Source organism: Myodes glareolus, chromosome 21 (assembly GCF_982192425.1).
Source record: "Myodes glareolus chromosome 21, mMyoGla1.1, whole genome shotgun sequence".
Classification (NCBI taxonomy): Eukaryota; Metazoa; Chordata; class Mammalia; order Rodentia; family Cricetidae; genus Myodes; species Myodes glareolus.
In genome coordinates this window covers 31,697,502-31,721,471 of record NC_142046.1, presented here as the reverse complement: position 1 = coordinate 31,721,471, position 23,970 = coordinate 31,697,502, and positions in this window count along the sequence as shown.

The window sequence follows — 23,970 nt, the reverse complement described above, 5'->3', positions numbered from 1 at the left end:
AAACCGAAAAGCATGCGTTCAGCTTTTCATCAACACCGTTTAAGTGTTTCGTGGCAGGACCACTTAATGAGCTGCAAGGTTTTGCAGCTAAAGCTGAGTCAGGAAGCATCTTTTAGACGAAAGCCTTGCTTGCCCCTAGCAAGCAAAGTAGACCCAAGAAATTGCTGCTACCAACAAAACATGCTTTACTCTATTCTTTCCCAAGCTTTCTCAGGCTTTCTGTGGATTCTGTTATCCACGTCTGGGCGCCATATGTAACATGAGGGCTGGCTTGTTGGGGTTTCTGTCCCTCCCAGTACCCCAACAGCCGGCAAGCAACAAAGAAAATCACACACAAGACTCCATAAGGTTATACACTGATTGGCTCATTAGGTCAGGCTTCTTGCTAACTCTTATAACTTATATTAACCCATTATTCTCATCTATGTTAGCCATAATGGCTCAGTACCTTTTCCAGCGGGAACAGCTTACATGTTGCTTCTTCAGTGATCTGCGCAGGAGTCGCTGAGGGCTTCCTGTGTCCCAGAATACTCCCAGTCTCTTTGCTCCACTCCTACTTCCTGTCTGGCTTTCCCGCCTATACTGCCTGCCTGGCCAATCAGCGTTTTATTAAAATATGATTGACAGAATACAGACAATTCTCCCGCACCAGAGGATCAATCCTAACAAACTAATATAACCAAGAGGGGGAGGAGCAGGGTTTCTCACTGTACCCAGTGAGTCAGAAGTTGAGGTGACAGCATACTCCTTGTTGGCATCTGGAGTAGGAAGAGGTACTTTTGTGGGACTAAACTCTCAACCTGTGGAATCTGATGCCGTGTATAGGTAGGCAGTGTCACACTGAGTTAAGTTATAGGGTACCAAGGCAATATGGATTGCATAATGGTTTGGCGTGGGGGTAAAACTGCATAGAGCTGGCTATAGAATTGATCAGGGCTAAGTATGAGTAGAGGGAAGAAACTTTGTTTTTGTTTTGTTTTTTCTTTACACTCCCCCCAAGCTGTTCTGTGAGCTGTATTACCTTGAGCAAGTGCTCTGCTATGTCTGTTGCTCAAATGGTTCTTATGACAACACACTTGAACACATGGCTCAATGATACCCTCAACAACACACCTGAATACATGGCTCAAATGGTCCAAGAATATGCTAAATGAATTACTCTATGGTATCTGTGCCGGGGTGAAAATAAACTAAGGATTCCCTTGTCCCCTTACAAATAGCTGGGGTTTGTTTGGTTGTTTGTTTTAATGTCATCTTATGTTCCTCTTGATCCAGGTTTCAATTTGTGCTTCCTAATACTTCTTGGTTATTTGTCACCATGACACTAAGGCTCACTGAGCAAATGTTCGCTGGGAAAGGCATTCCGCTAGGCATCCTTTAAGATATTTATAAGATTCGGAGACTAAGTGGTTGTGCCATTGGGGTTATATTTGAAATGAAATTAAGTTGCCGCAGCAGTGACTGCTATGTGGATGCTGGGCCTGGCTCTGCCTAAGACCCTATCCTAACTGATTCTGGGTAGGATGAGTATGAAACCCTGTGGTTCACTATTGCTTTTGGTCCAACTCTGATCTTACAGTGAATAAAAGCACCCGTGTTCACTTTATTTCTAAGCAACCTATTCCAACTACCCTCCTACTCCTTCCAACCCCATCTCCCATGCAATGATTGCACATTCAGTGATGACTATGTCAACTCTACTCTTGATCTCTGGGGAATAGTGAGACTGCCTGGTTGCAGGTTTTTATTATTATTATTATTAACTCATTAATTAATTTATTTATCCATCTCTTCAAATAGCATTTGTTGAGAATGCTATGTTAAATATTTTGCTTGGAACTGAACACCCATCTCTAAACAAGACAGAGTGAGACTGTCTTCATGGAACGTTCTTTCTAACAGAGAAACTTGTGTAGGAAAAGGTGCTATGTTACTAAACTCTCTAAGAGGGCTCTGCATACCCGGTTCAGATTACCTCTGTGAAGAAGTGAGGTCTAAATTCTAGAGCATGGGGGTTGTTACTTAAGTGACAGAAGGAAGTAAGGAATTCTATGCAGTGGATCAGGATATGCAAAGGCTCTGGGGCAAAAGTGAACCTTTTGGAGGCCAGGGGATTTGATAAGGATGGCAGATTTGGTTATGGAAAGACATAGGTAAATTAATGGGTATTAGGAAATAAAAATTATAAGGGTGTGTTGGCTAGGAGAATATGAATGCTAACTAAAAGGGAGGTCAAAGATGGCCTATGACTCAGCTTTCTCTTACAGTGGCAAATATGTGAGACAACTTGAAATGAGGACAGATTTATCCGTCTCGTGGTTGCTTGGCCTTGTTGCTGTAGGCATTGACTTTCATATATGGCAGAGTTAATTTCTCCACGCTGTTGTAACCAGGAAATGAAAAAGAGAGAAATAGGAAGGGGCTGAGTCTTACTTTCCCTTTTAAGGGCATGGTGCAGATGACCTAGCTTTCATCCAATAGATCGTATCTCTTAAAAGCTCCACCACCTTCTAACGTTGATCCTGGCCGGTGACTAAGCATTAGCACGTGGCACTTTGAGAGGCCATTCGAGATCCAAACCGCTATAGGTGGCACCCATGTTGCTGGCCAAAGAGGGTGGTGTTGTGCATGAGTATGAAATATATTGGGAGAGGACTGGATTTCTGAGGGAAATGACTCAAGTTTTGTACTGCGTTTGAAGTTGAGCAAAGAGTTTATATTGAAGTTTGGAGGTTGAGTGCAAAGTTTAGATTATAAATTGTGGCCCGTCACTGACTGAAGTATTTCACCAGTAAACTGGGAGGAAATCGATAGGCATTTAAGTCATCATTGGATGTCTAGTAGAAGTTAAATTCATTTTTGTTGTTGTTATACCATGTTTGACAATTACTTGAGTACTGAAATGCACCTTATGTTGACATAGAATTTGTTGAAGAGAATAGGTTTGGATTTTATACAAAGAAGTTTATTGTTGAAGTGCTACTGAGACCTCTTTTAACACTGCCTATCTGTTGCACACGGCCTGATCAAAGGCAGTGTAAAAGGGGAGATCCACGGGACTAGCCCCTGGGAGTGAATGGTAAATAGAAATGCCAAAAGCAGATGAGGAATGAACTAATTAATGTCTTAAATGATAGTTGCCAATTGCCTCAGTGGGCTTTGACTGTATAGCAACCCAGCCCATTTAGTTCAATACCTTTCCCTGACCGAATGTTTATAGCTCTCCAGTTTCATATATTGAAGCACTAGGGATTTGGAGGTAAAATACTACCTGGGAGGGAATTTAAAGTTGTGAAGGTAGAGGCCCTATGGTGAGATTAGCATTGTAGATGAGGGGAGAAAACTAACTCTCTTACTGTTGGGCAAGGCAAGGACAAAGAAGTCAGCCATCTGCATATCAGGGTGGGGCCGCAGCAGGTATGGACTTATCTTGGACTTCCTAAGTGTTTATTATTTCAACTTCCCTGTTGACTTGTTGTTGTTGTTCTGTTTTGCTCTTGGAACCCAAACGGATCAAAACAGCAACTCAAAGATATTTTATTTATATGATGGCTTTATGGTTTGGGGTATGTACATCTTGACTGCTTTGATGTTGCGAGCAAGTGTCATTGCTTTTGACTGAGATCATTCATGCATCTGTTGGGGCTGACAGACTTATGCCTGGAGAGCTTTGCTCTCTCTCTGACTATTTACTTCCTAGGAATTGATCACCTGGTGATGATCCATGAGTCCCAAAAGGAGTGGAAACATGCAAGGTTTTTGGTACAAGGTTGTAGCTGTTTTTGTCTTTTGGCCAGAACAAGTTGCAGTCCTAGCCCAGATTCTAGGACTGAAAAGATAATTCATCAGTTCTTGATAAATTTCAAGAGTAGGTGGGAATTTGTAGCTGTTTTTCTTCTTCTTCTTCTTCTTCTTTTTTTTAAAATCTACCACACAGACACCTAACCATCTAAAGGAGAAGCAATGAGAGAATGGAGGCTCTCATAGACGTGAGCTCTCTGAAGACCATCTGTAGGCAGGAGACTCCAAGGAACATGGCTGTGTAACCAGAGAAAAACTGGATTCAAATTCAGACTGTGTTGTTGACTGGCTGGGCTCCTTATTTGCAATGATGACCCCGAGAACCTGTGAGCATATTATGTAAAGAGAACCCTTAGGATGGAGTTTGGCTTGTGGGAAGCAATAATGACAGGCACCTGCAGGGACTGTGACTGCTATAGGATGCTGTTAGCCATAGGCCTCCAAATTTAGAAAGGCTCTACCAGTATGGAGAACAAAGGACTGAGCAAGAAACAGCTTGACTGTGAATGGCTGAAAGAAGAGATGTCGCAGGATAACAGACACCTACAGCCAGCCCCAAACTGAGGATCAGGCAGACCAGGACTCTCCTACCTTTAGGAATGCGGGTTAGCTTTCTGACAGCAATACCCAGCATATCTTGATCACATACAAGGTACTAGACACTAAGTACTTTCTGAGTATTGACTTATTAAGGTTTTTTGTTTTGTTTTGTTTTGTTTGCTTGTTTGTTTTTTGAGACAGAGTTTTTCTGTATATCCCTGGTTGTCTTGGAACTCATCCTGTAAACCAGGCAGGCCTTGAATTCAGAGATCCTCCTGTCTCTGCCTCCCAAGTCCTAGGATTAAAGGCGTGCACCACCACCTCCCAGCTCATTCAAGCATCTTAACACCCCAAAGAATTCTTGGCATTTCCATGTTATACATGTAGGCATTGCGACAGAGTCAGGCTGATGCAGTCCATGAGTGGTAAAGCCAAGATACCATCCATGTCTGTGTTATTCCCTCCTCCAAGAATCTAAATTCTCACTGTCTTGTGTGAAGATCCAAGGGAAAAAAAAAAAAAAAAAAACGAAACCAGACAAATGCCGCTCAGAAATCTCCAAGTGGACAGGGACAATTCAAGCAGGATATTGTGGCATCCAGGGAACCGTAGCTGAGCAACTGCCAAGGGTGGGGGAATAGGAGACCACTGTCTGGGTAGCTAAGAGCATCCATCTAGTGTAGCACTCCTAGATGCACCATTTCTGGCATTGAAGTTTCCAGTTCTCAAAATGAAGAAGGCGAGAAAACTTTCCTTCTCAATTATGCTACTTGTAAGAGTAGTGGCCTCTCTGTGCTGTCACGTTCTCCACTCTTAACTCTTAGCCTCAGACTGACTCCCAGTCTGAACTTGGTCAAGGATACCAGCGACTTGGTGGCCACTACAGTCACGATGAGTGATAGGTGTGTTCCCACAGCCTCTGACTGGTGGTCTAGAATATGAAAGCCTGAAGTGGCGTCGGTAACTGTCCTCTTTGGAGCCTATATAGCAGTACTTTGTAACCTGGGAGGTAAATCCTTGCTGCTTTTAATATCCAGATAAGGCAGTGAGAGTCATAGAGAGAATGAACATATAGTCAAAGTGAACATCCAGATTCAAACACGGGTCACGGGATGCCCCCGGCATTTGAGCACCATAGCAAGCCCTTTTCTGGCTGCCTCAAGCTGCTTCGCACAGCTCACAAATTGTGCGCTGTGGGATCAATAGCCTCACTTGTAATAACACTGGGTGTATTTTGCATTTATTTTGTTGGTTGTTGGCTGTTATTTATTTACTATTATTGCCTTTGGGAAACAACCAAACCTGGCTGATTGATTAAGAGGAATCTCAGACCTGCTTCCAATTGCCTGGGATGTAAATGCCAAAGGTCTGAATTCTATTTGAATGCCCGAGTGCCTCTTTTTCTCTAATTTGTAGCCAGTGTCTGCTCTTAATTAGAATGTCCTTGGGATTTTATAAGATGGTAGAAATGTGCTGGGGAGACTTCAGATCAATAGCTCTTCCAAGGGGCTCACAGCTTCAGAGCAAGCATTAGTTCAGACGTTAGAAATCACAGCCCAGGCATGAAAGCACCTTGGAAAAACACATATTTTATCCCTTAGCCCCCCTGGGATCAGAGTGTCACTGAAGCCAATAAGTTAAAACTTAATATGTAAAGCTTAATAGCCAAAGCAGCGTATTAACGGAGGAAAACGAGAAGTATTTCTTGACCTGGTAATTTGGAAGGAGAGTAGGTGAAGTGCGCAAATTAGAGAAAATTCAAAGGTGAGTCATTTTGGAAATGTGTGCTGGACATATATCATGCTTGCTTCCACTCAGCAGTGTAGCTCTCCCATCTGAAGTCTATTAAAACAGGGTTCCTAGAATTTTTTAACATTTTAATACTTGTAATGTCATTTATTTGATTTATGTCCTATCTGGTTTATGTTTATTTACAATTAAAAAAAAAACATGATTTAAAATGTCTCTTTTGCTGATGTCTTAATGAGGGCTCCTGGAGGCAGTATGAGGTGATCTGAGGAGAAACATCCCAGGGCTAGGAGTTATGGCATGGGTGGGCACCCCATTTGCTTCCTCTTCCACTCTCAGGTTAGAAGGCACAGCTGGATGCAGTGGTTCTGTGTCTGGTACTAAGAAAGGAAACTCAGTGTTCCAATGAACCTGTCTACAAAAGTGGCAACTAATCTTCTGTTTGATTTGCTTACCAAAATATAAGTATGAATTAGTATTGTCATTTCAAGAGAGAAAAACAATGACATCACATCTGCCAGGAGTACTATCCCTGCCCGGTTCTCAGCTTGTTATGTCTGGGAATTCACTAGTTCGCCAAAGAGTCACTGACACCATTTTATGTCAGGTTCTGTGTTATACCAGGAATGTAGGGGAACCTTCTGGTCCTCAAGAGAATGTCATTTTCTGATAGGATAGATGGATAATTAAAAAATAAATATGGTACTATGCTGAGCAGTCCTAAAAAGAAGCAGGGTAAGAGAAATATATTTTTATGGAAGAGATTCTTGTAAAAAAATTAATCACATTCATTTATTGTGTGTAAGTGTGTGAGCACATGTGCCAAACTCAAAGAAGTGAAAAATGACAAGCATACTATGTTACACTTGTAAGTGTGGGTCACAGAGTGACTAGGGGAGATGCTTTGGTAGAATTCCCATTAATAGGCACAATCACTTTGGCTGTACTATTGAAGGAATGTAGCAAAAAGCCTTCCTCTCTCCAGTTGCATTATTTGGAAGCTGCCGCTCCCTGAGTTTGAACCTGCAGGGTTTTATTACCTTGTTATTAATATAAATGAGTGATGGTCAGAACCACTGAGGAATGAGAATTTGAATGCTGATTTAGTTCATCATCCTACCTTGTCCCCAGTGAGGACAGTAATAAGCAAGGCAATTATCCAACTCGAGATGAAACTAAATCAAGATGCTTGGACCACACAATGCACAGTACTCATTCTTTTTGACAGGCTGTCATGGTGTGTTAAGTAAAACTTCTTATCTAACATTTGAGGGTGGGAAACAACATGGCAGAGAAACTTCAGAAAGAACAGAACCGGCTATTTGGGGGAAGTTTTACCTTCAAGATAAACATCGTTTGTTTACTTAAGCAAGTAACTATCCATCTGCCATCTTATGCCCAAATCTTCTTTAGTCTATTTCAGGATTTTTATCTTGGTTAGAAATTATTTGTGTGCACGAAACAGAATACATTTGAGCAATCTTAAGAAGTAGAGCAATTTATTAGGAAGATTTAAGGAACCCAGGAGGGTAGAAGACAGACAGACACACAGGATCCTGAAATTTCAAATGGACAGGAGTCGCTTGCCCCAGAATCTTCAGTGTATGCTGTCTTGTTTCTACTTCTCTCTGCTCATGGCTTTTGTGACTCCATGAAGAATGACTGTTTAGGCCTCTCTTTCTTTATTTTTTAAAGTATTACTTTCTTGTTCATTCTTAAAGAGAAACTCACCAGCGTCAGTCCAACCCAAATAAATATGCACAGTGCAATTCTATTCAGTAAACCAATGTAATATGCTCAGGAAATAAACTATGGGTTTTAATTTTCTGTGTGTTATATATGCACTTTCTAATCATTTATGTGGAAATGACTAGCTTGGGGATTGTGGTAAATACTGAATGAAAAGTTAAGGTCTATCTAGGATAGCCTAGTGGTCTAGGACCACATCAAAGAGTGGAGCATCCGTGGGTCAGAGGTCCTTCCAGGAGGGTTAGCTGAACAAAGGCACGGCCAAGTGTAGGCACAGAGGAGGAGTGGCTTTTTCTTTCTGAGTTTGTTTTCATGAAAATGCCTCAGAGAGCTGTCAGTAACACGATAGGGGCAGTACATGTAAACATACTTATGTGCTCAGTGCATTTCTGCGTTCCTTTCTCTCTTGTTTTACTTATGCCATTGTGACTAGGTTGTCTGGAATCCTGTCTGTCCTAGGCTGTCCCATAAATCGTAGGACAGCCAACTCATAAAGTTAAGATCCTACATGCCTTCTCTTCCCTGAGTGATCCACTTCTCAGAAGACAGCAGAGTGAAATCCCCACCCTGCACTGGCACACTGCCCCGCTTTGCAAGGCACCACCCGGATAAGGTGGCTCGTGGTGGTTTTCCCTAGCTTCTGTCATCCACGGGTCAGTTTCACACCGCTTGGCAAGGGAGTGAAGGTTGCCAGTGCTTTCTTTGTCTTCTGCCTGCTCATCAGCTCATCCTCCCTGCCACTCTCCCATCACTTCACGCTACACTAACGCTGAATCGCTTGTTGTTCTCTAGGCATACAATGGCATTTCACACTTCCTTGCGCTTGTACGCACCGTTCCTTCCTTCTGGAATGCTCTTCGGCTTTGTGTCCTTGGAGGCTTTTCTTCTGTTCAGATGTCACATCTTTTGGATCGATATCCTTGCGATCACAAATGGGAACTTTGTTCGGTCCACCTCAACACCTTCAAATGGCCCTAGATTTACTTCCACGCAGCCTCAGCGTCATTTGGTTATCCTCACCTCTCCAAGAGAAGATGTCAGAAGCAAGCCAGGAGTTCCATCAGCTGGGGTCCGGGGAGATAGGGGCATGGCAAGAGCTGTTCCACTCTTTGTAAAGTCTCAATTCCTGTTACCCCAAGGATGCTCAGTAAGAGCTGCTTAAAGGAATACATTGTGAATTCCAACCTGGACTCCCAGAAATATTGCATATTGAAAGGGACAGTGGCTCATAAACCCAAGAGGGAATGGATAATAATGGACATTATCTCTTTTAATCCTCCAACAGCTTAGGCGATTTTTAGTACCCATCCGTTTTATACTTGAAGAGCTGTAGTTCAGAGAGGTTGAAACAACTTACTCAGAGCCATGCTTCTAGAAGTTGGCAGATGTAGAATTTGAACCTTGCCTTGGACCTTTGGGGCTTGAACCTGTGGGCATCTGAAACTCTTGTCTCTAACAAGATGTGTGGTCTAAGGCAGTTGGTTTGGCCAATTAAGGACATGGTTTCACATCTAAAGAGCCAGGTAGACTTTCCCCAGGAAGCAGTTCTCACTTGGTGTCCACGCTAGCAGATTATGTGCTGACCCAAGCCCACCCTCAGTGCTGTCTTTAGTGTAGGGAGGTAACTGGGAATCAGGAGCTTTTCAGGGCCCCCAGGACGGTAATGTACAGCCAGAATGAAGAAGTGATGCTCTAGCTCAGGATTTTCCAGCCTTTAAAGTACATATGACACGTTTGGAGATCTGGGTGTGCAAAGATCCCTAACTAGGACATCCTCGTTAAGAACAGGCTTCCAAGTGTACATATGGGTTTCATACTGCATGGATACCACCAAGTCGAGGTAAGGAGCCTGTATCCTAAATGACAAACTCTAAATGACCACACTTAATGATTATATTGTCTTCTAAGCTAAGAAAATGCAATTTCCCTTGTTGATGATTCACGTGAATCAGTTTCTACAAGGTTTGGTATTGCCCCCAGTGGCCAAGTTCACTGTCATCTGTGTCCATAGTTAGTTGGTACATCTGGCTTTTCTCCTGTGAGGTTCATGGTAGAAGATCCATTTGGAGACACAATTGGAACAGGATCTCGGGCAGCCAATAAGGGCAACTGCTACAGTATCAGCTCAAACACTCAGAAACTCAAAGTGGGCCACAATGTAAAATGTGGCAATTCTGGTTCTTGTTCAGTGCCAAGCTGCTGGGTTACTGGGAGTCTGAAGGCTAGTTCACCGGGAGTAAATCAAGAGAACAATCACAGATGAGGGCAAGGGACAAGGGACTTGTCAAATAAAGTTAAGCCAAAGGGTTAGAGTGAGCCAGCATGGCTGCTTGTGAGATGACAATGTCTGTAATCACTCACCACACCATATGTGATCATCCCTGCCTATCAATGTCCCATTTTCTCCAAGTACTTTTTATGCTATCTGGGAGTGCATGGGAGGCGTGGATGAGCAAATGTAAATACTCGTGAGTCAGAGAAGAAACCCGTTTTGTAAATGCTGTAGGGAGAGTTGGCTTCTAAAGCCCTAGGTCATCCCTGAAGCATCTCAGGGCGTCAGTGGTGTGTGAGTGCTAGTTCCAGCTGACCCATTCTCTGGAACTCCACTGCTGTGTGAGTGTGCTTCCAAATGCCTGGTGTCCACATTACCAAAGAGAGGGGCTGTGGCCTTTTACAAAGAGGAGAGACCTGAGCGCAGTGGACATTCGGGAAAATTCCCTCCCTCCCTCCAAGTCTAAGGAGCCGTTGGTGTGTCCGTTTCGAAAAAAAAAAAAAACCACTTCAAAATCTTATTTTCTCCAAATTTCAGTGTATGTGTGTGTGTGTATGCGTAGGCATGTGTGTGTGTATGTGCGTATGTGTATGTGTGTGTTTGTGTGTGTGTGTGTGTGTGTGTGTGTGTGTGTGTGTGTGTGTGTGTGTAGGACAGGACTCAGGGGCCTCTTTTCATGGTCTTCCAGCCCTGAGTTTAGTTAGCACTGTGTTGGTGAACTGGTAAGCCCAGCACCTTGGCTGCTCAGATATCCTAGCCACTGAATGCTTTTCACTGATTTGGACAGCCCACCTCTTTGTTTAGCCACTTGAAAAGGAGGATTAAAGAGGAAGAAAAACAAATCAGAGACTAGCTAAGACAGGAAGGCATGAAGCTTGATTTGTAAGGGACTCCTACACTGTGCCTGTGTTCCTTATGGAACCTAAAGGCAGAGCCCAGTTGGCTTTGTGCAAATTCAGTAGCTCGGGGACCCCTGGCAGAAAGCCACATCACCCCTTGCTTGAGTGATGTTTGGACACTGTCTTTCTCAGCAAGGCCTTGCTTTCGTCCAAGGAATACACAGACTGGAAATTCCTGATCTACCTCTACCACCAGGATTCTAAGCCGCAAGCTTATACCTGAATCCTGAAACCTTGGGGTTCACTGCTCAAACATAATGCCTCAGAAAAGAAGAAAAGCAGCAAACCGAGTCTTCCTAACCTTTGCAAATGTCACGCACTATTTATATAACATTTACCACTTTTATTTTCCAAAGCCTGGGGTTTTGTGAGGAGAAAGGGCCAGGCACCCTAAACCAAACCACATTCCTCCAGGTTTTAAATTCCAGCTTTCTTTCTGAGGGCCAGGCTCATTGTACAGACATCATCATTTCTCGGGGGCTCACCGCCTCACAGACGACTTGAATTCTATTTCTCGGATGATTCACGAAACCGGTTTTTTAATTGCTTTAAGAGACTTTCCTTTTTCTTTCTCTCTCTCTCTCTTTCCTTATTTCTTCCTTTCTTTCTTTTTCAAATTAAATAAAAACAGTTGCTTTAAAACACATGTTTTATCTGTTGGGGGAGCTTTGGGCATTCCTTTGGTGTGGGTCATAATTACACAAATTTTTATTTTCTAATCAAATCAAATCTCACTCTATAAAATTAATGAAGTCTTGCCTAAAATTGTACTTTATCCTGAACTCAGCTTTGTTATCACTTGAGATCTGAACTTGACTGAAGTTGTCATGTGAAGGCCAGTACGTTGTTTTTTTATATATAAATACAAGAAAGGAGGAGGCCATCGTCTTATTCGACAACCATTCTAACCAGATAGATAAGAAAAGCAAACAGAAGTTAATTGCACACAGGGTTAAAGAGAGCACACACTTTAGAAAAGGTGACAGACGGGGACATAAAAACTGTGGCTTTACTGAAGACACTGTTTCCGATGATAATATAGATTTCCTTTATTTCATCTTTTAATAAAAAATGGACAGTTTTAGACCATGAGTCGTTAAGAAAGAGCACAAGCGTTACAGGGTTCTGAACTGAACCTCCTCCATCTTGTCCTAAACTAGATGAGGATGAGAGTCAGAGGTTGTTGACCAGCAGTAGCCCTAGCTGTCTTTGACCACTACCTTGTCTGGCTCCCACTGAGTTTAAAAAAGAATTGATTGCTTCGTTTTAAATGAAGATGTTGCAAAAGAAAATAAGTATTTCTGGGGCTGGCGAGATGGCTGAGCAGTTAGGAACTGTGGTTGTTTGTCCAGGGACCTTGAATGTGCTTCCCAGTTCTCACTTTGGCCTGCTCATAACCTCCTGTAACTCAAGCTCCAGGGGATCAGACATTTGGCTTCCATACGCATCTGCATACAGTCAACAGACACACATGCACATGAATTAAACTAAAGATAATTATCTTTTTAAAGTAAAAAATATCAAAAATAAACGAACAAACAAATGAATACTTTTAAGGCCAAGGAGATGATTCAAAGGGTAAGACTACTTGTTCTCAACCCTGATGGTCTCAGGTGATCCTTGGCACCCACATGGAGGACAGTAAAAAACAACGCCTGTGAACTTGTCTCTGACTTCAAAATAAGTTTGAAAAGTAAAGGAATTTATCTATCTATTTATTGCTAAGTGTTGTGGTACACTGGTAAATTTCCCAGCAGTCAGGAGACTGAGGCAAGAAGATAAAGAATTTGAGGCCAACATCAGCTATATAGTAAGAGCCTATCTCAACAAAAGGGGAAATAGGAAAAAACAAAACCAAGAACAATTTCTGCTCTGTGCTGGACGGTTCTACAAACAGCTGATCCACGCTCGCACGTGGTCATAAAACAAAACCAAGAACAATTTCTGCTCTGTGCTGGACGGTTCTACAAACAGCTGACCCATGCCCGCACGTGGTCATAATTGGCTGGAACCAGGCAGAACTCCTGAAGATGGGACACACGCCCTTTTCAATTTGCCATTAGTTTGTTGAGGTCCACTGACTCCATCACCATTGCTTCACTGGTCTTTCTAGAATGTTGATTTTTTTTTTTTTCTTAACCAAAAGTTTAAAGCCCGAGTGTTTTGCATGGTCATCCAGTCTGTGACATGGAAACCCATAGATGTTTTAGACACAGTTAACAATTTCTTTCTTCCATTGTTTGGTAAGGATACTGATTTTCTTCTTATAAAACCGTTGAGGCATAAATGATTGTGACGTCCTCCTCCACCACCACCCCTGTTCCACCACCAGGTGAATGAATTCAGGAAAGATACATTTAATCTTTAGAGTTTGTTTTTGGATTTATAGAGTGAGGGGTTAGCTTATTTACCTACACATTTGACCAAACACTTAAAATACACTTGTTGTGGGCCACAGATTTGAAGATACTCCATAGGGCTCAACAAAGGAATAACACAAACTGGTGTGTAGTTGGGTTTTGCCTTGGTGTGTGGTGATATTTTGTTTGTGCTTTAACAAATAAAGCTTGCCCGAATATCAGAGGGTGGAGTTAACCACTGGTTAACCATAGAGGCCAGGCAGTGGTGGCACACTTGGGTTCTCATGCCTTTGTTCCAACACTTGGGAGTCACACACCTTTAATCTCAGCATTAGGGAGGTGGAGGCAGGAAGTGATATGGCTGGGCAGAGAGAGGAAAATGAGGTGGGAGGAGACAGGAACTCAGCCTTTTTGGTCTGAGGATTTTGTAGAGGTAAGAACCTTAGTGACTGGCTGCTTTACTTCTCTGGTATTTCAGCTTTCACCCCCTAATATCTGACTCCAGATTTTTATTATTAAGACCAATTAGAATTTGTGCTTCATTGGTGTCCTGCAGTTTCTGTGAATAGCGCTTTTGAAAACCTTTAGATGCTTTCCCACAGTGCACTGCTTCCAGCCAGTCAGGATCTCCATTACCTGCCTGACCTGCCAGTCATCTGGGTTTCCAAATAGTCCCTCATCTCTATAGTCATTTCCAGCTCTGACATCTTGAGGTATTTCTCTTTGCCAAAATCCCGCCTCTTTCTCTACCTCGCCTCTTCTTTGTTCTGCTTCTTCCCGCATCTCCTTTAGCCTAAGGCTTGCCAGAGGCTCTGCTTTTCAAGTCTGCTGTGGAGTTTCTGGTGAGAGAATTCTCCTGGCTTCCTTCCTTTGTTGCTTTTCTTCCTCACCTTGACAATAAGGACACGGTTCTCAGTTTTACTCCGCGGCTTGGTTTACTGTTTGCCGCAGATTTCCCCCCTTTCTCTGTAGCAGCTGTTCTCATTCTTCTAACCAGTTTTTTAAAAGGCTTGATTTGGAAATACGGGCTCTCGGTGCCTCTTTAGAGATTCATCCATAACTGTCAGAGCCTTTTCATTCCCCGTCTTTTGTATAGGTTTCTTTTATGAGCAAAGTAATTTGCATTTGTCTTTAATTCTTAATTTGTCTTTGCATTTACTGTGGATGTAACATGCAGCTGAATTTGCATTTCCTTTTCACTTCCATTCTCCTGGACTAGGGCTGTCTGAGGTGTAAACTGGGGAGCAACTCAGGAGTGTGCTTGCTGAGCTGCGAAGTTGCTGTCTTTGTTTTACCCCCTGCCTTTCTTTACTCTGCGTGGTTACCTTATACTTAGGTGCTGTAAGGTGTAATCAAACACAGCCGATCCTTTCTAATCCATTGGATACTTGTTCCCATTAACTGAAGATTTGCCCTTTAAATGGCAGCTGTGTTCACTTGTCAGAAATCCCTTGTAACAGGACTATTAGATTCCTGGGAATCGACAACTTGGGCTTTATTTTGTCTCTATCATCACCGTGGGTCCACGCCAGGTAGCTCTCTGCTTCTCGGTTTCTTTATCTCTAAGAGGGGAAGTCTTCACAACATTTCACAGTTCTTCTGAGTAGCAAATGGTTGGAAGGGCATGGGACCCCTTGGGAAGAACACATCATTACTGCCCTGGAGTACTACCCTGCCTTGCTTGTGTGGAGCTGCTGATGGTGCTTTGTCCCTTGTCATTTTATCAACAGTAGCCACAGAGTTTCAAATTATCTCAAAGATCCCATTAGAAGGGCAAAAAGGACCAGGCTAAAATCTACCCACAGCCCCATGCTAGGAGCTTCTCTCAGCACTGGGAAATAACGTTTACACAGAAGGTTAATGCCTTACACTAAACCTGGAGCCCTGATGTGTCTGCAGAAAGCATTAGATCTAATTACCCTTCCTGGAATGGCAGAAGCTAGAAGTGGCCCTATATATTCCAACATTCAATTACAAGGCTGTTCTTGAGAAATACATTTCTGTTAAGCTGTGTTGTAGAATGTTGAGAAAATTGTTAGTTGCTTCTATTGCCCATTCCGTAGAAATATATAATTTTTAGCCTCTCTGAGGAGGAGGAGAATTTCAAGTCAGTGTGAAACTAATTGTAGGGAATGCAGAAGTAGTTCTCAACAATGTCCAGCACTCTCTCCTGAAGTATTACCCTCATTTGTGCCTACTCATCAGAGGGTCTTGGAGGCAGCGGGGCGGGGGGGAGAGGGGGCTCTAGAATTCCACTAACGTCTACTTGGTACTGGAGCCAGAGCCATCTTTCAGCAATGAACTTCCTTCTCCCTCCTCTCTGGAGGAGCACATTTTAGAGTCTGGAATTAGGTTCCAAGATATGCAGAATTAGTGCATTTCTGTGAACCAGAGTGAGTTTGAATATTTAGAGAGTGCAGCCCCTCTGTTGTTCAGGTTCAGCTCTCCCTCAATGCTTCTGGTCACTGTTTACCGCTCAAAGAGAGCTTGCTTTACATTTGGGTAGAGGATGCTTTCAGGATTGCCTTGCCAGCATCTCGGCTCCTGATGGTGTCTGTGTGGATAATAGGGAATGTGGTGTGAGCACAAGTCCATTGCTCTAAAGACACACTAAAAACTCGGAGGCCAGAGAACGAAAGAAAAAAGACTTAGGTGAAGGGTTCGGAAGAAGCGGAGGGCATCACATGCCAAGGGGGAAAAAAAAAGAAAAGCAAAACAAGGCACAGAAATCTTCTATATGCCAGAGACACCCCCCCCACACACACACACACATTTTAGGAGGAAACTGTTGGGTTCAGAGAATTGCGTTTTAAAACTTAGGACCAACATTTCTTGGTGGAAGGAGTGTTCCTTGCCACAGCCTTTATAAGTGCAAAAGACACTGTTTTCTTGGAGTTTGCCAGAACTTTTTGACATGATATTAACTATGAATCAGAGTTTAGGAAGTAGATTTATTGTCCTATTTACCGCTGTCTGGGTAGATGGAATGCAAATTTTCTATCAAATGATCTCATTGGAAGCAGCTGTCCAACTTCTGTGTCTAGGAGGACAAGCCATTTGTTCTTTAAAACTTGTGTGCTTTAGCCGGGCAAGTGTAAGTATCCCTCTGACCTGCTCTCTTTTCACCTAGGGGAGGGTCCTCTCTGTTCGGATTGCTGACTGACTGCCTGTCTGTAGTGCTGGGAAGCCTTGTTCAAAGATCTCAAAGCCTGGCTGCATCTCTTCCCTAATGAAGCACCCTTAGCTCGAAGCTGGGGGAGAAGGTCCATCTGGCTTCTGCCATATGTGTGTATGCTGTCAAACCAGTAAACACGGCAGAGTTTGCTGACAGTGAGGAGTCTCAGTTAGTCAGTCATAAATTAGGGAAGAGATACGCCGTGCTCCTGCTGCTGCGAGTCTTCACGCTCCAGATCAGTTCCTATACCTACCTCGCCTGAAAAGAAGGCATTGTGGACCCAGGAAGCACCTGGCAGGAGGTCACACACATCAAGCACCTATAGTCTTTAATGACAGCGAGAATGGGCATGGGACCAAAACCACCAAATTATCTTTGAAGCACCTGTTTCGTGTCTGTTTGCTTATACAGTTAATATACTGGCTTTCCTGTTTTAACACACGTACATGTAGTGTTAATTACAGTTTTTTTTTTTTTTTTAGATTTTGTTGTTTTTGTACTTGGTGGTGAGTATTGGGTAATGTCTATGTGAAGTCTTTAAAAAATATTTCTGTGCTGGTGAACATATGTGTATTGTCTTCCCAGAATATGCGTTATTCTTGACTGATAATCAGGTAGGGAGACAATAATTAAAGTTTAATGCATCTGTCTTTTTAAGGAGAAAAGTGCTTTCTAACTCCTAATGGCAAATTTCATTATTATGATTTTAATGCTTTTAGAGTACAGGGGAGTTTGCATTTAGGCTGCGAGAAGTACAGCTAAACTCTTCCTCTAAGACATCTTCGTTTCATTTATGGGTTTGTGTTGGAGTGTGTTTTAATGAATTGCATTTAACAGAAGAGTGTGATGCGTTAGGTTATTTGAGCGTCTTAAACCAGAATTGCTTCAGACAGCAAATAGCTGCACTTGAAGATATTGCCACAGAAGGGTCACAATTTCTGGGTAGATTGTCACACCCTGAATACCCCACTTACTCAAGAGATCCTGTGATTCCTACAAGGCCTTCTCTTATTTTTAATCTGTAAGAGTCGAATGCAAAAGATTCTTTGAAAGAACCATCGGGTCTTTTGTGTGATTAGCTCAGAAATCGGCAGGTTCTAAATTAGTTGTGTTTTGTTTCTTTGGGGCTAGGATTTAAAATAGAAGAAAAAAGGTATTGGTGAATAGGGAAAGAAGAGTATGTTTCTAATTTAAAAAAAAACAGGCTATGACTGTGAGGTGTCTCTGTGTGTGTGTGTGTGTGTGTGTGTGTGTGTGTGTGTGTGTGTGTAGGTATGTATTGTGTGTGAAGGATGTTTTAGTCCTAGAAGTAAACATTATACACTCCCTGACTTCCCCTTGATAGAGAGAGAATGATGGGCATTTTGACAAACCTCACTCCTTGCACAGAGAGCTTGTTTTTAACCATTATTTGTGATACTGAAACTCGATGTGCTGCCACATTGGTTAAACAGTTAACTCCTCTCAAGTTCACATCAACTTGGAACTTAAAATCTACTTTATTTGGAAAATGGGCCTTCTCGGGCATTACCGTTTCTTGAGTGAACGGTAGCATTGGTTGAGGAAGGACACTAAGTCCTTATGAGGAGATGACAAAGACATAGAGAAGAAAGCCACGTGAGGGAGGAGAGACTGTCACCATCCATCTCGAAGCCAAGGAAGGCAAGCGTTCTGGTGACCTTCAGAAGATAGGAAAGGGTATGAGACAGATCATCCCCAGTCTCCAGGTCAGACAAGAGTGCCTTCTTGGATATGTAATCCAGCTGGAATGCTCACTGGTTTGGGGTCTAAGCATGGTGTTTCTTCAAGAGGAAGGTCTTTGAAGGCTGTGAAACCTTACGAAGGCAAGTCCAGTAAACCATGCTGCTCAAGGAACAACCTTGAAGTCATTCCGACACATTCTTCTCTCTTGACCCTTAGATCCATCACCACGCCCTATTGTTTCCTCCTCTCTGAAAATCTGCTTCTTTCCATTCTCCCTTCACTCCCTCTGTCAGTACCTCAGCCAACATCTTCATCATCACTGCCCGCCATCTTCCTTTACTCCTCTCTTATAGCCACAATGACCACAAACAGTGTGGATTGCATTATATTCCTTTATGGAGACTAATCCCAAAACCTTAAGATAAAATATGAACTCCTTAGCATATTTTGCATGATCTGGACTCTTATTGCATGTCCTCCTGTTCTCTCGCCTGTGTTCCACGATCTGTGTGTCTTTCCCCTCCTAAACCGGAAGTTTCCTGATCCTAGCAGTGGCTCTTCCCATTGGTTATACATTGGAATTGAATGGAGAATTTTAAAAATCGAGTCCCTCGCTAGATATTACACTACTTACCTAATAATGACCTACCCATCTACATTCCAGAAGCCTTTCTTAGAGGAAGCTGCTTCCCTCGTTACATATTTCCACAGTATCCTCTATTTCCTTACCAAACCAATCCCAATCATCACATCCAATTATAATTACTTCTTTAACCCTTGTTTCTCTGTTAGAGGATAAGATTCACAAGGCATAGATTGCCTCTGGTTTTGCTCAATATTCTCTCTCTAGCTTCCAACTTTGTGCTTGCCCTTGAGAAGTCAATAAATATTAAGTTGAATGAAGAGGTGAGCACACACACCTAACCAGCTTTACATACTGGTTAAAATTCTTATTGTTTTAGGTAGTCCATTTTATGGGATTCGTTTCTAGCCTGGCCTAGAATCTTCAGCATCTATATTCAGGAATTATCATCTTGAAGTGGCTGTTCTTCCTTCCTGCCAGTGATTCTCCTTGGAGTATGTTGTTCAGAACAAATCTTTACATTGCTTTATTTCTCCAGCCACTGAATGCTCAGGATGCTTCTTTCCCACCCTTAAGCTTGGTCTATGTTCCATCTCACTTGCATTCATTGTTAGATAGGAGTTTGCATTAAAGTATATGTAGGGGCATTTTCAAACACATCTGTTCAAACCTTTGTTCCAGATTCTGACTTGGAATTTGAATTCTAACTTGGAATTTGGGGTGGACTTTAAGTGTGCATATTATGTAAAAGTTCCAGAGATGAGTCTGTGCAGACTTTTGTCTTTCATGCTCTCTAAGAGTGTGAAACAGCTATTAAGAAATGGAAGAGGGTAATGAAAACTCATTTGATCTATAAGCGGAAAGAGGCCCAAAGGGGAACAATGTCCAGCATCTCTGTCTACTAATGAAGGCTCTGTCTTTGTACCCGGGGCACATTCTAGCACCCCTATATCCTTCATTATGACTCTTCTTTCATTGTCTACTCAGCCAGAGTGACCTCATGGAGGTTGCTAGAAGGTCAATAAATAGTAGCTAACCATAAAAGGAGATCTTTGGGGCTGGTAAAGGTTTTCAAATTATGAGTAGGGGTGACTTCCTTCAGGTTTCATGCCATAGGGACCTTTCCCTCCCAGCTCCTTAACCGAGGCTGGTTTCTGTCAATTTTGCAAGAAAGGGACCTGACACTTAACTGTGGCGTCATTAACTATTCCTCTTTATATAACACAGCCTTTAAAACACTTCTCTTAAATATATGTTAGGGTTGGGCTATTTAAAGCTCAAGACTTATGCCGCTCAGCCACGAAGCACAACACTCCAACATAGCTTTAAGTTATGCAAATGATTTCTTCTCAGTTGCAGCAAGAAGCTTTGTTTTGTCATACTGGCCTAGGGCCAACCAGGTAGCGTGATCTGAGTAGGCAGCTCTCCTCCTTCGTCTCCAGTGGAAGGCTTCAGCCAATGCTGTTCTCAAACATCCAACCAGGGCAGAGATCAGCCTGAAGAAAGGCACGTGGGAAGGTGGCCTGTTGTGCTTAGGCGTAGCCAGCACCTGCCTGGAGGAAGGGGAGCTGAATTCTATCCTAGTCATTGGAAGAATAACTACTTACTTCTCTGTTTGACATCTTCCATTCAGTCCCAGAGAACTGCTGAACTGGGTCATTTTTTTTTTCCAAAAGTAAACTTTTACTTCTTGAAAACACTAGTATTTGTGCATATGCAAAAATGGAATACATGAGTAGACACCACGATCCTGTGTTCTAAAGTGAGCTGAGTCTCTTTATCACCTGGAGATTTTAGCCTTACCTTGGCTCGTAGTCACTCCTAAGTCGCAGGAAGTCCATTGTTGTCCTATACTTTCCTAGGTAATTGTGGGTACAGACAGCCCAGTTTCACACACACACACACACACACACACACACACACACACACACACGCATGCGTGCACACACCCACCCACATACAAACACATGCACACACACACATGTGCGTGTGCACACACATGCACACACAATACACACGCGTGCACGCGCACACACACAAACATACACACACATGCGCGCACACACCCATCCACATACAAACACACACGCACACACACACGCGCACACACACACATGCACACACACATATTCTTAAACCTCTAGTGCTTTACAAGCCTCAGTGCAGTGGAGTTTTTTTTTTTCATAATGGAGCAGAATTACATCCTTCTCTATAGGGCCTCTTGTGACGCTCCTGGTTCTATTTCCCTTCCTCTCATGCCTGCTCCCACCGCCTCTCTCTTTGCATAAGCTCTGCCTTCCACATAACCCTGGATCACCCCTGTTATGCAGAATGGTTTGGTCCCTGGAGCAGCAACAGGAGCTAAGACTTCTACTCCACCCCTGAACTTGTAAGGCTAACCTCAAGCCCTTGTGGCTACAGAGACACACCGTTTCTTAGAGAAGAGTCTTGGCTATAAACAGCTTTCTCCCTTGAGTCTTTGATTTCTTACCGTGTGCTCAGGTGTATCATGCATATGGATATAATGGATACTGTGGAAATTTTAGAATGTACAGGTGGGTTCTCCTGCAGGCAAGCTGTGTGATGTTATTAGCCCCGAGCTATATAAAACCGCCCAACTTTTCAAGCTTGAATCTGTACTATTTTGGTACAGAAATGCGGTGATGCCAAGAAAGCAGAAGAGAAGGGCTGGAGTGGTCAGGGTTAGAGGTGCCCCTTCCAAAGCGAAAGCGGGGAGATACATAAGCCGGCCTCTGAATATTAATAAGGATACTTGGCAAAGCACTCTTCTGAGTTTTTAGAAGAAAGACATGCTAAAGCACAAGCTACCTCATGAATCCTGGTGCTATCCTTGTGAGAAGAAGACTCCATTTTGAAATCAGGGAAATGGAGAAAGGAGATGTGGTCTGTCCCTGAAACAGTCCTTACCGCTGTTGGAGCAGCCCTCCAAAGTCCTTCTCTGTAAAGTCTTCAGCAGCCAGTCTCTGCATTATCATTTGTCATTATTACTAGATGCTGCTCAATATTTCTTTGGCAGTCTCAACCATCTATCCAAATCCTGAGTCCCCTATGGGAGCTGGGGGCTTTTACATGGCTGTGGCCTCTTGTCTTCCTCCTGTACCTCTGTAGGAGAATATTAGGGACTGAACAGGTACTAAATAATGCTTGCAAACTGGTGGGCAGTGTTCTGTGGAGGTAACGGTGGTTTAACCAGCTATAGTTTCCTTCCCAATAATTTTCTTCTTTTACTACTATTTAAAAATAATTATGAATATTTTTATCTTAAGAAATTAAAACAGGGTCTAGAGAAATGGTTCATTTGTTAAAAATATTTGTTCTTGCAGAGGACTTGGATTCAATTTTCAACAGCCATATAGTGCCTTGCAACAATTTTTACCTCCAGTTACAGGGGATCTAATACCTTCTTCTGACCTCTGAAGGCACCAGGCATGCATGTGATACATAAATATGCATGTAGACAAGGCATTAATACACATAAAATATAATAAATAAATCTAAAAGGTAATTAAAACACTATAGACTTTCATTTATTTATAATCATCTTCACAGATATAACCACTACTTTATTGTAAGGTAAATATTTATATATATACACACACATCATCTATCTATCTATCTATCTATCTATCTATCTATATCTATCTATCTATCATCTATCTACATATATGAGGGACAGGGAGAGGGAGAGAAATATCTATTATATAATACTATTTTGAAGAAAAAATGTATAACATGTTATATACATATAAAATATGTATAAATATTTTATTATAGTACATATTTCATGTAAAGATATATACATATGTTTCAATATAAATATATACATATACATATTATATATATATTTCCAAATAGTATATTGTTGATGAAGGTCTGTTCCTTATTGCTTTTGCATCACTGTAGATGTAGGTTTCTGTACTGCCTGGTCCCACAGCCATTCAGTTCTAAAGAAACACACAGAGACTTATATTAATTATTAACTGTTTGGCCTATTAGCTCAGGATTATTATTAACTAGCTCTTAAAAACTTAAACTAACCCATAATTCTTGTCTATGTTAGCCACGCTGCTCGGTACATTTTATCAATGAGGCATTCTCATCTTGTTTCCTCTGTGTCTGGCTGGTGACTACAGTTTGAGCCTTTCCTTTTCCCAGAATTTTCTTAGTCTGGTCGCCCTGCTTATACTTTCTGTCTGGCTACTGATCAATCAGTATTTTAATAAACCAATATAAGTGACAAATCTTTACATGTTACAAGAGCATTATCTTACAGCATAACATGACTTAGTTTGGAGATTGTTCTGCCTGTTTTTCTGTTGTTTTATTTGTTGTATTCTTGCATATAGTTAGACATGCCACCATTTTAAATTTTTTATGGTAGGAATTAGATTACTTTAAATATTTTGATATTACAATGTTACATAAGTGTCTTTGTGCATATATTTAGCGTGTGGTAGTATATCTATGCAGAGCAGGTTGGTTTTGAACTCACAGAGATCTGTCTGCCTCCTAAGTGCTGAGATTAAAGGCATGTGCCACCATATCTGTCCTGTGGTTATGTATCTGAAGAATAAATTCCTAGAAGTAGAATTGTTGTCTTAAAGAATTTATGCATTCAAAAATTCAAAGATGTCCCACATTTGTTCTTCATAAGGAAAAATACTGTTTCAGTATGCACACTATGAGAAAATGTGATCAATTTTATTTTTATGGTATTGGAAATCAAATCTGTGGCCTTGTGCTTGATAACAGGTGGTCTACCACTGAGTTACATTCTCAGCCCAGAGTGACACAATTCAGAAAAGCTCTGCGTGCGACGTGAAAACATGGAAAATACATGCATGAAACAGTAGCACTGTAGCATGTCCTGAGGTAGAGAACGGACAACATTCATGCCCAGGGTTTTCCATTCCCTGAGCCCCATTGTAAACATATATTCTTTAGTTCAAGTCAATTTGGTAATCTGTGTGTGGTTCCGTTTGAAAGAGAATTGGTATCTTAATTGTTGAGGAAGCTATTCAGAAATGGCAAACATTTATTGACATCCTTCTGTGTGCTAGAAATAGAGAAAATATTGCCTTTGCTGTAGTAATTTAATCCTAGGAAGTAGATATTAC